We start from the raw sequence: 17,441 nt of genomic DNA on the forward strand, positions 1-17,441 counted from the left end.
TTCCTTGGCACACCTGAGCTCCTCACCACATACAAGGCTTTCATCCGCAGCTCAAAGGAATACTGCTCTCCCCTCTGGGCTAGTGCTCCTGCCTCACACCGAGCTCGTCTTCACGCTGTTGAAACCAAAGCGTTCAGAATCAGTGGAATCTCCCGTGATGAAGCTACCTCCGAGGGCCTTTCACTTACTCACCGCAGGCAGGTTGGTGGTCTTTCTGTCTTCTACCGACTCCTCTCCGGCCTTGCTCCTCCAGCTCTCTCTAGGCTCTGTCCCCCAAATATTTCTACAGGTCGCACAGGATCTGCCTGCAACCCTCTAATGGTTAAACTGCCAAAATCAAGCCTCTCTGCTCACCTTCACTCCTTCATTCCTCTTTTCTCCCGCCTCTGGAACAAACTCTTCGCTCTTTCACAAGCCTCGATTCAGTATACAAAAAAAAAAAAAAAAAAAAACTCCCTCACCCTCTTCAATCCCACTCCTCCCTCCAGGTCTTTAAAACAGCTGTTCACCACCATCTCTTATCTTCCCCCATCCAAAACCTTGATCTTTTCTACCCCCCCCTAATTTCACCCCAAAGCCACTTTTTTGAAATACCAACTTCTTTCCTGGAAGTCCTTGGTGTCCTTGTGTTCATACTTCTGCCACCCCGCCCCCCCCCCCCCTTCCCACGCCGCCTACCCCCAAGCCCTCTCCCTCCCACACATTCCCGATGTCCCTGGTCTCAAATGTTGTGTTTATGTGCTTCCCCTTCTCTCCCCATTTTGTCTACCGCTCCCCTTTTTATATACTTTGGTTCTTTGTCTGTTTGATTTGTTTGTGTGATAAATGTTAGCTCTTTCACGAGCCTCGATTATGTATATTTTTTAAAAATAAAAAAAAATTGTCAAACTAAATAACCTTTGCATATTAACCCCTTGAATTCGGATTACCTTTTTTTTGATACGCACTGTATAGATACATATATACATATACAAATACATACACATACATATACAATATACATACATATATACATATAAACACATATATACATATACAGTGCATTCAGAAAGTATTCAGACCCCTTCACTTTTTTCACATTTTGTTATGTTGCAGCCTTATGCTAAAATCGTTTAGATTAATTTTTTCCCTCATCAATCTGCACTCAATACCCCATAATGACAAAGAGAAAACAGGATTTTAGAAAGATTTGCAAATTTTTTTTTTTTTTTAAACTGAAATATCACATCGACATAAATATTCATACCCTTTGCTATTACACTTGAAATTTAGCTCAGGTGGCTCCCATTTCTCTTGATCATCTTTGAGATGTGTCTCCACCTTGATTGGAGTCCACCTGTGGTCAATTCAATTGATTGGACATGATTTGGAAAGGCACACACCTGTCTATATAAGGTCTCACAGCTGAAAATGCATATCAGAGCAAAAACCAAGCCATGAGGTCGAAGGAACTGCCTGCAGAGCTCAGAGACAGGATTGTGTCGAGGCACAGATCTGGGGAAGCCTACAAAAAAAATCTCTGTTGCATTGAAGGTGTTGGGCCTGGTGTTGGGCTAGCGGCTAGGGTACCAGCTTAGGATCCTCAGATCCTGGGTTCGAATCCCGGTCGATCGCTGAATTAACGCCAGGGGGGTTGACTCAGCCTGTCATCCTTCCGAGGTCGGCTAATTGAGTACCAGTTCACTGGTAATTCCCTGCTTGTCGTAAAAGGCGACAAAAAGGGTTGGCGGCAGGAAGGGCATCCGGCCGTAAAACATTGCTTCAAAAAGGGGACCAACAAAAACAACAACAACCACGGTGCCCGAAAAAGGCCAACCCCTGCTTTGCGGGGAAAAATGGCCTCTAAAGGTGGTTTTTTTTTTGTTTTGTTTTTTTGTATACAATATCGAGGCTCGTGAAAGAGCGAACATTAATCACACAGAAAGACAAACCGACACATAAAACATATAACATAGGGAGCGGTAGACAAGATGGGGAGAGAGGGGGAAGGACACAAACACAACATTTGAGAGCAGGGACCGAGAGACATGGAGACATCGAGAGATCTGAGAGAGGGCGAGGGCTTTGGGGGGGGGGGGCGTGGGAAGGGGGCAGTGGGAGAGGTATAAAACATATGGACACTGCCAGGACTTCCAGGAAAGAAGTTGGAATTTCAAACAAGGTGGATCTGGGGTGAATTAGCGGGGGTAGAAAAGATCAAGGTTTTGGATGGGGGAAGATAAGAGATGGTGGTGAACAGCTGTTTTAAAGACCTGGAGGGAGGAGTGGGATTGAAGGGAGTGAGGGAGTTTGTTCCAGAGGCGGGAGAAAAGAGGAATGAAAGAGTGAAGGTGAGCGGAGAGCCGAGATTTCGGCAGTTTAACCATCAGAGGGTTGCTGGCAGATCTTGTGCGACCTGTAGGAATATTTGGGGGACAGAGCACAGAGAGAGCTGGGGGTGCAAGGCCGGAGAGGAGTCGGTAGAAGACAGAAAGACCACCTACCTGCCTGCGGTGAGTGAGTGAAAGGCCCTCAGAGATAGCTTCATCGCGGGAGATTCCAATAATTCTGAAAGCTTTGGTTTCAACAGCGTGAAGCCGAGCTAGGTGTGAGGCAGGAGCACCGGCCCATAGGGGAGAACAGTATTCCATTGAGCTGCGGATGAAAGCCTTGTATGTGGTGAGGAGCTCAGGTGTGCCGAGGAAGGACTTCGCACGACGGAGGATGCCCAGTCGGCGACTGGCTTTGGAGGCCAGCTTGGAAATGTCGATTTCCAATGTCGATTTCCAATTTTTTTTTTTTTTTTTTATTGAAGGTTCCGAAGAGCACAGTGTCCTCCATAATTCTTAAATGGAAGAAGTTTGGAACAACCAGGACTCTCCCTCGAGCTGGCCACCCGGCCAAACTAAGCAATCGGGGGAGAGGGCCTTGGTAAGAGAGGTGACCAAGAACCCGATGGTCGCTCTGGCTGAGCTCCAGTGATCCTGTGTGGAGATGGGAGAAACTTCCAGAAGGACAACCATCACTGCAACACTCCATCGATTTGGGCTTAATGGCAGAGTGGCCAGACGGAAACCTCTCCTCAGTGAAAGACACATGAAAGCCCACTTGGAGTTTGAAAAAAAGCACCTAAAGGACTCTCAGACTGTGAGAAACAAGATTCTGTGGTCTGATGAAACCAAGATTGAACTGTTTGGCTTCCGTCTGGCCACTCTGCCATAAAGCCCAGATCGGTGGAGTGTTGCAGTGTATCTCAGTATATTATTGAGTGTTTGGACACCCTCCTCCCATTTATTACTGCAGTTATCAATGATTCTCTGACTACTGGTTCATTTCCGCTTCTCTTTAAGCAAGCTCTTGTAAAACCACTTCTTAAGAAGCCCGCCCTTGACCTTAACGACATGAAAAATTACCGTCCTATCTCCAACCTGTCTTTCCTGTCAAAGATCACAGAAAGAATTGTGCTATCACAGATGAATGACCATCTAGTTTCAAATAATCTTTTCAATTCTCGCCAGTCAGCATATAGACCAGGCCATATCACCGAGACTGCTCTCCTACGAATAACCAATGATCTTCTGACCTCTCTTGACTGTGGTAAGGTTTCCGTTCTTGCTCTTTTGGACTTGTCTGCCGCCTTTGACACGATTGACCATAGTGTCTTAATTCGTCGTCTTGAAATCACATTTGGTATAACTGGTACTCCCCTTTCTTGGCTGATGTCCTATCTTACTGATAGAGTGCAAACAGTTGTTCTCAATGGCCAGAAATCAGCCCCTTCTCCGCTTTCCTTTGGCGTTTCCCATGGCTCAGTCCTGGGACCTATCCTCTTTCTTTTGTACACTCGGCCTCTATTTGATCTTGTTGCCAGACATTCAGTTGATCACCACGCCTTTGCGGACAACAATCAGCTGTACAAAGGAAGCACGATTCAACAAATCATGCCCATTGTTGAAGTGTTAGAAGGCTGTATTGCCGACGTGAAGGCGTGGATGACCCAAAACAAACTTCAGCTGAACGATGCTAAAACAGAGTCTATGATTGTAAGATCGCACAGATGTCCTCTACAATGTTCACTTCCTACCACTATTCATGTTGGTGAAACCGATGTAAACTTTGTTTCGTCGGCCAAGAACCTTGGTGTGGTTTTCGACTGTAACATGACATTTTCCAAGCAAGTACTTGAAACTTGCAAATCAGCATACTTTCAGCTGCGAAAGATCGCATCCATTCACCACTTTCTTACTCCTCAAGGTGCTCTAACTCTGGTCTGTGCCCTTGTCCTCTCAAGGCTAGACTATTGTAATTCTTTGTATGCTGGCTGCCCTCAGTTTCTCTTGGATAAGTTACAAAAGGTTCAAAACTCTGCCGCTCGTCTTGTCTGTAAGGCGAAGAAGTCTGACCATGTTACTCCGCTTCTTGAATCTTTACACTGGCTGCCTGTCTCTGCTCGTGTGCAATACAAAATTTGCACACTATGTTATAAATCATTATGTGGAACGGGACCTCACTATCTCTCCGATTTGCTCACTCTCTATGAACCTCGGCGACGGCTTCGTTCAAGCGACGACTGTTTGACCTTAGAGCCGCCGCGCACCAGCACCAAGTCGTTTGGCGAGAAATCCTTTTCCTTTGCTGCACCTCTGCTCTGGAATGACTTGCCTTCCTCTGTTCGACATGTTGACTCTCTTCCTGCCTTTAAAACCTCCCTCAAAACCTATCTGTTTCACAAGTCTTTCAAAGTCTAAGTCCTGTTTTCCCTTTGGCTTGAGGTGGGACAGACATCGAGAGTATGTCTGTGTACATGTGCGGGGGAAGGGGGGGAGGAGGAGGGGGAGTACACATCTGTGGGTTTTGAATGGGGAGGGAGAGGAATAGGGCAAGAGTGAAGGTGTGTCTGTGTGTGTGTATGTTTGTGTGTGTGTGTGTGTGCGGTGTGTGTGCGGTGTGTGTGCGTTCGCATGATAATGTAAAGCGCCATGAGGGTCGTTTACTCTGCTTGATGGGGCTATATAAGACTCCTTCATTATTATTATTATTATTATCATATATATATCTCAGTGGACTGTCACCGATGAGGTCCATGGGTTCAAGTCCTGGGTTGAGTCAGAATTTTTTCACACCAGCCCCATGCAGGAATTTACTTGTTTCTTAATTTATATATATATATATATATATATATACAGACTTGGCATTTAATATGGAATATTTTTTTGTGGGGGTGAACTTACTTTTCAAGATGACTTAGAACCAAAAGTTCATTGGAATTATGTTGAAATTATTCTAGATTTTGTTGATGTGACCTTTAAAAGAAACAAAAACCACATTTGACATTTCGAAGCAAATAAATTGATCCTTGAAAGTGATGTAAACTGATATCAAACTCAATTCACGGACAGTACTGTGTTCAACTTCTGTGCGTTTTCCAGAAGTATCTCTTTATTTTGCACATTAGCCAAAACATTTTTTTCACAAAAACAAAAGTTAAATTACGACTGGGATTATGGACAGTAAAATTACAGTTCAGTACTTCGTGTAACCCCCACGAGCATTCAGGAGAGCGCGTACACGTTGAGGCACGCTGTTCATGAGATTTGCCAAGGTTTGGACAGGAATCGCTTGCCATGCAGTTACAATAGCCTGCTGCAATTCACGCACAGAGGCAGGCTGCTGGTCCAAGTTGTCGATTTGACGTGTTAATTCTGCCCACAAGTTCTCTATCGGATTCATATCCGGGGACATGGCAGGCCACTCCATATGCTCTACACCACGGTCAGCAAGAAAGTGTTGGATCATGCGAGCACGATGAGGCCGTGCATTGTCATCTTGGAAGACAAAGTTTCCTCGAAAGGCTGCACGAACAAATGGAAGCAATGTTTTTTCCAGAATGGCCCTGTGCTTGAACTGGTTCAGGTTTCCATTCAGAACAACCAGGTCAGTTTTGCCCCCTGCATGAAAAGCAGCCCAAACCGTCACCCCACCACCTCCAGCTTGGACTCTTGGCACTATACAATCTTCGTTGTAGGCTTCATGCACTTGTCTGTGCACTCGGACGCGGCCATATTGACGATAGACCAGAAATCTAGACTTGTCACTGAAGATCACGTGATTCCAGTGTCCTGGCTGCCATTGACGGTGCTCTCTGGCCCACTGCAATCGGCTCTGGTGGTGTTGTCTGGTCAGACGTGGCTTTCTCAGGGGATGCCTGGCACGATAGCCTGCTTGAACCAGTCGTTAGTTGACTAGCCTTCTGGATACAGGCACATTTGTCAGTTGCTGCCACTCAGCCCTAAGCCATTTAGCTGACTTGGTACGGCCATTGCGGACTAACCGGTGCAGCTGGCGATCATCCCTCCTTGTGGTTCTGCGGGGACGTCCTGACCTCGGTATTGGAGTAGGGACACCCCTCTGAGCATTTCGTTTCAGGATCTTTGACACCTGACCTTAAGTGATGCTATACTGCTGAGCAATAGCACGCTGTTTCATGCCGGAATTTCGTAAAGCCACCACTAAATGACAAACAGCATTGTCGAGTTGACGGGCCATCTCCAGGGGAAGCAGCAATAACTTTTGTAGACGTGCAGCAGTTGTTTTTCACCAATACAGAACGCAACAACCCTCATATACCCGATTGTGAAGCCAATCGTCAAATGTACCTGTCCGTACATTTTGTCACGCCACCTGTGATATAATCCTGTTATTGACTTCTTGCTGTGACAGACAATCTGTGACATGGTTCTTTTAACAAATAAATCACCGAAGCGTAAAAGAAACTCACCAGATTGATACACCGAGTTCAGAAAGTAAACCCAAGTCAAGAAAAAAAATATATTCCTTATTAAATGCCAAGTCTGTATATATATATATAAATGTGTATTATAATTATATATATAATTTATAGATGTGTGTGTGTTGCAGGAGTGGGTGTGTGTGTTGCAGGAGTGGGAGTGTGTGTTGCATGAATGTGTTTTTTGTTTGAGTGGTGCATGTTGTAAGGTTAGGTGGTCGGTTGGTTTTTTTTGGTGTGTGAGTGAGAGGATGAGGGGCTGTGGATTCTGGGAGTGGAGGCAGTTTTGTTGTTGTAGTCTGTGTTCTCACTGGCTGGGGGTGGGGGTATGTATGCATCCAGGTGTAGCTGTTGCATGTGAAGGTGCATGTGCCCCTGCTGGCCTACCTTAGCTGACTGTATCGAGGTTGAAGGGCTGAAACGGGATGATGCTGAGGACCTCGACTGAGGACAAGGTCAGTGAGGCACACGTGTGACCAGGTGTGTTTTGAAATTATATAGGTATTCATTTATTGAACATGCATTGTCTGATTTTGTTCAATCTTGACACAAGCAGAGTACATGAAGGCGTACATATGCACCTCACTTTATTTTGTGTTCTGATAAAAGATGGCCGACTGGTCGACTGCTGGCAATTTTCGTTTTTAAAAACCTGATATTGAACACATCCTCAACCATTTCTCGGATTTGCATTCACTGCTCTTCTTCAAACTTGGCACACAGATAATGAATGATGGTTTGCACATGCACGTCATTTTTTTTCGACAGCAGATCCAAGGTGGCCGACTGCCGGCAATTCTGTTACTTAAACGTGTGCCCAACCATTTCTCTGACATGTATGAACCGATTTTGTTCAAACTTGGCAAAAAGACAATGCAATGAGAGTATACATATGCAGAAGATTATGTTTTGTAATCCGACCAAAGATGGCTGACTGATGGCCTTTAACTCCGTACAGCAAATTTACAAAAACCACGGGGGCTTTGACATTTTATGTCTTTTTCTTCGTGTTTTCTTCTTCTTCAGCCACTCCATTGTGACTTTAACTTTGTGCTTCGGATCATTGTGTTGCTGAAATGGGAATCTTCCACTTCTTCATTGCAGAATGATATATCGTCCACTTATTAATGATGGATTTCACCCTACTCAGAAATCATGAGTGACTTTGAAATATTCTTATAACCCTCTCCTAGACGATGCTTCCCCACCACTTCATGTCTGACTTCTTTGGAAAGCTCCTTGGTATTCATGTTTGCCTTGACGGTTGACCAAATGAGTTGCACCTTAAAACTTCTTCGATAAGTGGGGGAGCTAAGTTTTTATATTAAACCAGTGATTACATACAGGGGGAATAGCTCCGTGAGGTTCTTCTTCATCATTCTGTTGCTCCACTAATCACTAGTAAAATTTTTGGTGCTCTCAGCTTCCAGGATCTGTTCACTTAATTTTTGAGGTATTTGAATTCAGTCATTTTCTTGATTTCTGCGTTGTTTAGGCCAAAATTGCTAAGGACTGCCACCTCAATTAGCAATGCCTTCTTTTCTTTTTGTACCTCAGTACTATATCCGGTCACAATGCTTTGTTGTCTATGTTAATGCATGATGGGATCATTAGGTCATACATGAGCATTACTTCCTTATTTTCAATAATTGCTTTTGGTTCATGTTTCCATGAGTTTTCTGGGGCTGGGAAATTCAAAGTGTTACTGAATGTGGCAGTGGATTCCTCAACATACCTTGTTGTGCCTTTGCATGTACAGCTGTTCTGACATGAGTTTTTTACATCCTGATAGGAGGTGGCTTATGCTATCTGTCTCTACCTTCCAGAATATACAGCTGTTTGATTGACTCAGTCCCAACATCTTCTTAAATCCATTGGTGCAGTGTCCTTGATCTTGGGCATTTATTATGATTTGTTTGCCGTCCCAGTTGAGCTGACCTCTTCTTCGCCATTCCAATGAGCCTTCTTTGTATATCCCCACGCTGTGCAACTTCTTTTTACATCTTCTTGTTCTTTTATCATTATTCCAGCTGTCGGTGTATATCTGTTGACATTTCGTTTAATATTTTACTTTTTGCAATTATTGGGGCTGTATTTGTTGCCGTTACGGTTTATTCTGTGACATCTTCCATTCACACCTGCTTTTGGAATTTTCTTGCTCGGTGGGTTAGGGATACCTTTTCTGGTTTGATGTGTTCAGGCTTTTAAACAAATTGTATTCAGAAGTCTGTTGCAATTTTATGTATTCGGCCAATCCTACAGTTGTCATTCTGTGCACTTCATTGAGTTCCATCAGGCCGATACCTCCTTCTCTCGGCAGGTACATTCTCAAGATGCATTGATTTGGTAAAATATTTTTTGAATAATGCAGAGTTTCCTTGTTTTGATATGTAGTTTATTGATTTCCGCTTGTGGCCATTTTACTATTCCGCAGCAGTCGAGGAATACTGCTACTGCGAGTTGGTTTATGGCTTTGATTTTGTTCCTTGGAGATAGGTATGTTTTCAGGATCAGCCTCCTTCTACACAGATATTCTTTGGTCATTGTTTTGTGCATTTGGTTGTGACATATTTGGTGGCCCTCTTCTACTCCGAGGTATTTATTTGTATGATGCTTCGTTGTCTATCTCCTGGATTGTTGTATCGAGATAGATTTTTTTTATCTTATCCATTTATGTTGGATGACCCTATAATAATGTGCACTTGGCACAATTATCAAAGCCAAATTCCATTTGCATGTCGTCGGAGAACCGTTTGACTAATTTCAGTTGATCTACCAATTTTTCATTGTGTGGTGCAAAGATCTTTAGATCATCCATGTACAGTACCACATTTCCTGTGTCTTTGGACATTCTTCTATTGGAAGTTAGGGTATGGACGCTATCCATGTCCATGCTCATTAATGAGGTTGCTCAGCAAGTCCAGGGCCAGGCAAATTAGGAGGGGCGAACGGCTGTCACTCTGGAAAATCCCACGACGTATCTACAATCCTGGTATTTGGATCTTTCCTTCCGAGTGCTGTAATATCAATGTGGTATTCCAAAGCTCCATTGCTTTCTCTATCAGTTTGATTAATTTGGGGGATAATCTTGCACAATTGCATGCATTTTATCATGTATTGATGTGGGACGCTATCAAAAGATTGTTTGTAGTCGATCCAGACTGTAGATAGTTTGGTTCTTCGTGTTTTACAGTTTTCGAGTACGGTCTTGAATAGTAGTCGGTGGTATATTGTTCCATACCTCCATCTTACATACCTTCAGTTCTGCCCCTAGGCCTCCTTGTTGTGTTCGGTGATTTTACATCATTTCTGTGATGATCCCCATGAGATGTTTATATATTGGTGGACATGTGGTGTTATTGTTATTGTTATTGGTGCAATGTTATTGGTCTATATTTGTGGGGGAATTGGGTTTCTTCACATTTTGAGATGAGGAAGGTGTTGTCTCCTGTGAGTCTAATCCATTACATTTTCCTCTTGGATAAGTTTGTTGAATGCTCGAGCATAATGAATGTGGAGAGCATCTCATTGCTTTCGTCAGCAATTTGGAATTCCATCCTGGCCAGAGCTTTTACAATTTGACATTTTTTTCAAGTTGTTTCAAAAAAACAATCTTCATCAATTTATCATTGGGGGGCAGTGCAACACATCCTTTAGATGTTGCTGTTTCTTTTGCAAGTTTTGGATCCCATCTGAATCCACCTCCTTGTCTTATTTTGAATCTTCATAAACACATTTCCAGAAATCTTATATTTTATCTTTCTCAGGGGACTTGGTATATTTTGCTTTTCTTTCCATAGTTCGTGGTAGAATATTTTTCGGTTGTTTTCTCATGTGTGTGTTTTGTATGTGTGTGTTAGTGTGTGTGTGTGTGTGTGTGTGTGTGTGTGTGTGTGTGTGTGTGTGTGTGTGTGTGTGTGTGTGTGTGTGTGTGCGCGCGTGCATGCGTGTGTGTGTGTGCACGTGCTTACATTATCCAGACTCATTTATATCCAGTAAGAGCATGAAATAAAGGCCAAACAGCACAAAACTGACTAGCTCGGTTATAGCAACACTCAAGCAGCTGTAGCCTAGCACAGGTCTCCTAGCAACAAGCCTGCCAAGCACACGGGGAATGCCGGTGGAGGCGAGGAAAATGGAGAGGGGGATGTAAGGGAGGTGGCAGGTATATTATCGAATGAGTGTGCTCCAGAGTGAGGACATCGTTAAAAAAACGGAATTATTAATTTGTAATTGGTCAATGTGATTGAACATCCACCTGAATCCACCATATTGATCCAACTCCATCCCCAATCCCCTGAAAATCTCCGAAAGACGGTTCTCACCCATACAATTCCCCCAATCTCTCTTATCACCCCCCAATCTCTATTATCATCCCCCCAATCGCATGTATCACCCCCCAATCTCCCTTATCATCCCCAAATCTCCCTCATCATCCCCTAATCCCTCCTACCATTCCCCCAATCTCTCTTATCATCCCCCCAATCGCATGTATCACCCCCCAATCTCCCTTATCATCCCCAAATCTCCCTCATCATCCCCTAATCCCTCCTACCATTCCCCCAATCTCTCTTATCACCCCACAATCTCTCATCATCCCCCCAATCGCATGTATCACCCCCCAATCTCTCTTATCATCCTCAAATCTCTATCATCCCCCAATCCCTCCTACCATCCCCCCAATCTCTCTTATCATCCTCCAATCTCTCTTATCACCCCCCAATCTCTCTTATCATCCCACCAATCACATGTATCACCCCCAATCCCCCTTATCATCCCCCAATCTCCCTCATCATCCCCTAATCCCTCCCACCATTCCCCCAATCTCTATCATCCTCCAATCTCTATCATCCCCCAATCCCTCTTATCACCCCCCAATCTCTCTTATCATCCCACCAATCACATGTATCACCCCCCCAATCCCCCTCATCATCCCCCAATCCCTCCTACCATCCCCCAATCTGTCTTATCATCCCCCCCAATCGCCCTCATCATCCCCCAATCCCTCCTACCATCCCCCAATCTGTCTTATCATCCCCCCAATCCCCCTCATCATCCCCCAATCCCTCCTACCATCCCCCAATCTGTCTTATCATCCCCCCAATCCCCCTCATCATCCCCCAATCCCTCCTACCATCCCCAAATCTCTCTTATCATCCCACCAATCACATGTATCACCCCCCAAATCCCTCCTACCATCCCCCAATCTGTCTTATCATCCCCCCAATCCCCCTCATCATCCCCCAATCCCTCCTACCATCCCCCAATCTCTCTTATCATCCCACCAATCACATGTATCACCCCCAATCCCCCTTATCATCCCCCAATCTCCCTCATCATCCCCTAATCCCTCCCACCATTCCCCCAATCTCTATCATCCTCCAATCTCTATCATCCCCCAATCCCTCTTATCACCCCCCAATCTCTCATCATCCCACCAATCACATGTATCACCCCCCAATCCCCCTCATCATCCCCCAATCCCTCCTACCATCCCCCAATCTGTCTTATCATCCCCCCAATCCCCCTTATCATCCCACCAATCACATGTATCACCCCCCCAATCCCCCTCATCATCCCCCAATCCCTCCTACCATCCCCCAATCTCTCTCATCATCCCACCAATCACATGTATCACCCCCCCAATCCCCCTCATCATCCCCCAATCCCTCCTACCATCCCCCAATCTGTCTTATCATCCCCCCAATCCCCCTCATCATCCCCCAATCCCTCCTACCATCCCCCAATCTGTCTTATCATCCCCCCAAATCTCTCTTATCATTCCTCCAATCTCACTTATCACCACCCAATCTCTATTATCACCCCCCCCCCCAAATCTCTCTTATCATCCCCCCCCCCCCAAATCTCTCTTATCATCCCCCAATCTCACTTAACACCCCCCCAATCTCCCTTATCATTCCCCAACCCCTTCTATCATCACCCCAATCTCTCTCATCATCCCCCCAATCTCACTTATCATCCCCCAATCTCAATTATCATCCCCCAATCTCAATTATCATCCCCCAATCTCTCTTATCATCCCCCCAATCTCTCTTCTCACCCCCAATCTCTCCTATCTCCTCCCAATCTCTCTTATCATCCCCCAATCTCTCTTCTCACCCCCTCCATCTCTCTTATCTTTCCCGCAATCTCTCTCATCATCCCCCCAATCCCACTTATCATCCTCCCAATCTCTCATCATCCTCCCAATGTCTCATCATTCCCCAATACCAGGCACTGTCAGTACCAGCTGAGCCTGGGACTCGCATAGGGCAAGCACATCACTTCCTGGGGTAGCTGAAAAACAGCTACCCTGCTACCGTAAAATGGGGGTGAATAGGGACAGCAAGGTGAATAGGGACAGCAAGGTGAATAGGGACAGCAAGGTGAATAGGGACAGCAAGGTGAATAGGGACAGCAAGGTGAATAGGGACAGCAAGGTGAATAGGGACAGCAAGGTGAATAGGGACAGCAAGGTGAATATGGACAGCAAGGTGAATAGGGACAGCAAGGTGAATATGGACAGCAAGGTGAATAGGGACAGCAAGGTGAATAGGGACAGCAAGGTGAATATGGACAGCAAGGTGAATAGGGACAGCAAGGTGAATATGGACAGCAAGGTGAATAGGGACAGCAAGGTGAATAGGGACAGCAAGGTGAATATGGACAGCAAGGTGAATAGGGACAGCAAGGTGAATAGGGACAGCAAGGTGAATAGGGACAGCAAGGTGAATAGGGACAGCAAGGTGAATAGGGACAGCAAGGTGAATAGGGACAGCAAGGTGAATAGGGACAGCAAGGTGAATAGGGACAGCAAGGTGAATATGGACAGCAAGGTGAATAGGGACAGCAAGGTGGATAGGGACAGCAAGGTGGATAGGGACAGCAAGGTGAATAGGGACAGCAAGGTAAATGGGGACACAAACTGAAAAAAGGTTCGGAAACTTTTTTCAGTGAAAATTGATAACCATACTGATTTGTTGATATTTGGGTTGAAAGTGTTCTCTTGTTTTTTTTTAAAGCAACTTATAGTCCCTATTAACCCATATATGGGTTAAATAGGAATAAATAGGATTTTTATGGCTGTCCCTATTCACCCCGTTTTACGGGTGAATAGGGACAGTCACTAATACAAAAAATAATAATCAAGAAACAATCCTGAGTTTCCAACTTATTGCTAAATTGATCGCTCAGATGGATGCACATAATACGCACCCATAATATAAACCACGGTGCCAATGAACAAAAATATGGGATAAAAAGTTTCTCCAAACTGGCCCTATTTCTTGATTATTGCAAATAACGTAGGTCATGGTGGAAGCTATAATGTTGTTGTCGGTACAACAATGACACGCAGCACTGTGTCTGAAAGGGCATTGAACAACTGTTGTTAAATAATAGTTTAATCCTTTTGAACATTTGTACACTTACATTGAACAGCAAGGAACAGTACACTCTAGAAACAAGCAAGGGCGATAAGAAAAACCATACCAAGCCATCTATGTCTTGGCTTCTATTTGAAGGAAAGCTCTCAAGCCATACCAAGCCATACCAAGCCATACCAGGCCATACCAAGCCATACCGAGCCATACCGAGCCATACCGAGCCATACCGAGCCATAACAAGCCATACCAAGCCATACCGAGCCATACCGAGCCATACCGAGCCATACCGAGCCATACCAAGCCATACCAAGCCATACCAAGCCATACCGAGCCATACCAAGCCATACCAAGCCATACCAAGCCATACCAAGCCATACCAAGCCAAACCAAGCCATACCAAGCCATACCAAGCCATACCAAGCCATACCAAGCCATACCAAGCCAAACCAAGCCATACCAAGCCATACCAAGCCATACCAAGCCATACCAAGCCATACCAGGCCATACCAAGCCATACCAAGCCATACCAAGCCATACCAAGCCAAACCAAGCCAAACCAAGCCATACCGAGCCATACCAAGCCATACCAAGCCATACCAAGCCATACCAAGCCATACCAAGCCAAACCAAGCCATACCAAGCCATACCAAGCCATACCAAGCCATACCAAGCCAAACCAAGCCAAACCAAGCCATACCAAGCCATACCAAGCCATGCCAAGCCATACCAAGCCATACCAAGCCAAACCAAGCCAAACCAAGCCATACCAAGCCATACCAAGCCATACCAAGCCATACCAAGCCATACCAAGCCATACCAAGCCATACCGAGCCATACCGAGCCATCTATGTCTTGGCTTCTATTTGAAGGAAAGCTCTCAAGCCATACCAAGCCATACCCAGCCATACCAAGCCATACCAAGCCAAACTAAGCCATACCAAGCCATACCAAGCCATACCAAGCCATACCAAGCCATACCAAGCCATACCAAGCCATACCAAGCCATACCGAGCCATCTATATCTTGGCTTCCATTTGAAGGAAAGCTCTCAAGCCATACCAAGCCATACCAAGCCATACCAGGCCATACCAAGCCATACCAAGCCATACCAAGCCATACCAAGCCATACCAAGCCATACCAAGCCAAACCAAGCCAAACCAAGCCATACCAAGCCATACCAAGCCATACCAAGCCAAACCAAGCCAAACCAAGCCATACCAAGCCATACCAAGCCATACCAAGCCATACCAAGCCATACCAAGCCATACCAAGCCATACCGAGCCATACCGAGCCATCTATGTCTTGGCTTCTATTTGAAGGAAAGCTCTCAAGCCATACCAAGCCATACCAAGCCATACCAAGCCATACCAAGCCAAACTAAGCCATACCAAGCCATACCAAGCCATACCAAGCCATACCAAGCCATACCAAGCCATACCAAGCCATACCAAGCCATACCAAGCCATACCGAGCCATCTATATCTTGGCTTCTATTTGAAGGAAAGCTCTCAAGCCATACCAAGCCATACCAAGCCATACCAGGCCATACCAAGCCAAACCAAGCCATACCAAGCCATACCAAGCCATACCGAGCCATACCGAGCCATACCAAGCCATACCGAGCCATACCGAGCCATACCGAGCCATCTATGTCTTGGCTTCTATTTGAAGGAAAGTTCTCAACATTCCCAGTTTCCAATCTCAACATCTATGTTCCTCCTACCGAGCTCTCCAGGTGTTACATGATGACAGTTGTTTGTACTCGATTCATTTTTCTACATTCCAACGAGCATCCCTCATCGAGGTACATTCCAGCTGAAGCATCAATGACCCTCATACAAAATGCCCACAATGCAGTGCGATCACATCATCTGCTGTCTTGAAAGAAATCGATTTTTATAATAAAATCCAAAAACCACTTGTTCTTGTACAGTACTTGTCACTCTTTCACAGACCAACCCGCAAATACAGTTTCCTATCCCTACCTTATTTACGTACACCCACACAGTTAGAATACTTGTCCTATCCCTACCTTATTTACGTACACCCACACGGTTAGAATACTTGTCCTATCCCTACCTTATTTACGTACACCCACACAGTTAGAATACTTGTCCTATCCCTACCTTATTTACGTACACCCACACAGTTAGAATACTTGTCCTATCCCTACCTTATTTACGTACACCCACACAGTTAGAATACTTGTCCTATCCCTACCTTATTTACGTACACCCACACAGTTAGAATGCTTGTCCTATCCCTACCTTATTTACGTACACCCACACGGTTAGAATACTTGTCCTATCCCTACCTTATTTACGTACACCCACACAGTTAGAATACTTGTCCTATCCCTACCTTATTTACGTACACCCACACAGTTAGAATACTTGTCCTATCCCTACCTTATTTACGTACACCCACACAGTTAGAATGCTTGTCCTATCCCTACCTTATTTACGTACACCCACACAGTTAGAATACTTGTCCTATCCCTACCTTATTTACGTACACCCACACGGTTAGAATACTTGTCCTATCCCTACCTTATTTACGTACACCCACACGGTTAGAATACTTGTCCTATCCCTACCTTATTTACGTACACCCACACAGTTAGAATACTTGTCCTATCCCTACCTTATTTACGTACACCCACACAGTTAGAATACTTGTCCTATCCCCACCTTATTTACGTACACCCACACGGTTAGAATACTTGTCCTATCCCTACCTTATTTACGTACACCCACACGGTTAGAATACTTGTCCTATCCCTACCTTATTTACGTACACCCACACAGTTAGAATACTTGTCCTATCCCTACCTTATTTACGTACACCCACACGGTTAGAATACTTGTCCTATCCCTACCTTATTTACGTACACCCACACAGTTAGAATACTTGTCCTATCCCTACCTTATTTACGTACACCCACACAGTTAGAATACTTGTCCTATCCCTACCTTATTTACGTACACCCACACGGTTAGAATACTTGTCCTATCCCTACCTTATTTACGTACACCCACACAGTTAGAATACTTGTCCTATCCCTACCTTATTTACGTACACCCACACAGTTAGAATACTTGTCCTATCCCCACCTTATTTACGTACACCCACACAGTTAGAATGCTTGTCCTATCCCTACCTTATTTACGTACACCCACACAGTTAGAATACTTGTCCTATCCCTACCTTATTTACGTACACCCACACAGTTAGAATACTTGTCCTATCCCCACCTTATTTACGTACACCCACACGGTTAGAATACTT

General features: G+C 44.9%; 1 protein-coding gene across 1 annotated transcript in view; it reads right to left on the reverse strand.

Moving 5' to 3' along the window:
• Positions 1-17,441, reverse strand: part of LOC137414735 (rab GTPase-activating protein 1-like) — a 370,611-nt gene that overhangs the window by 233,598 nt on the left and 119,572 nt on the right. The gene's annotated exons all lie outside the window — the stretch shown is intronic.

Source organism: Myxine glutinosa, chromosome 13 (genome assembly GCF_964187855.1).
Source record: "Myxine glutinosa chromosome 13, kmMyxGlut1.1, whole genome shotgun sequence".
Taxonomy (NCBI): Eukaryota; Metazoa; Chordata; class Myxini; order Myxiniformes; family Myxinidae; genus Myxine; species Myxine glutinosa.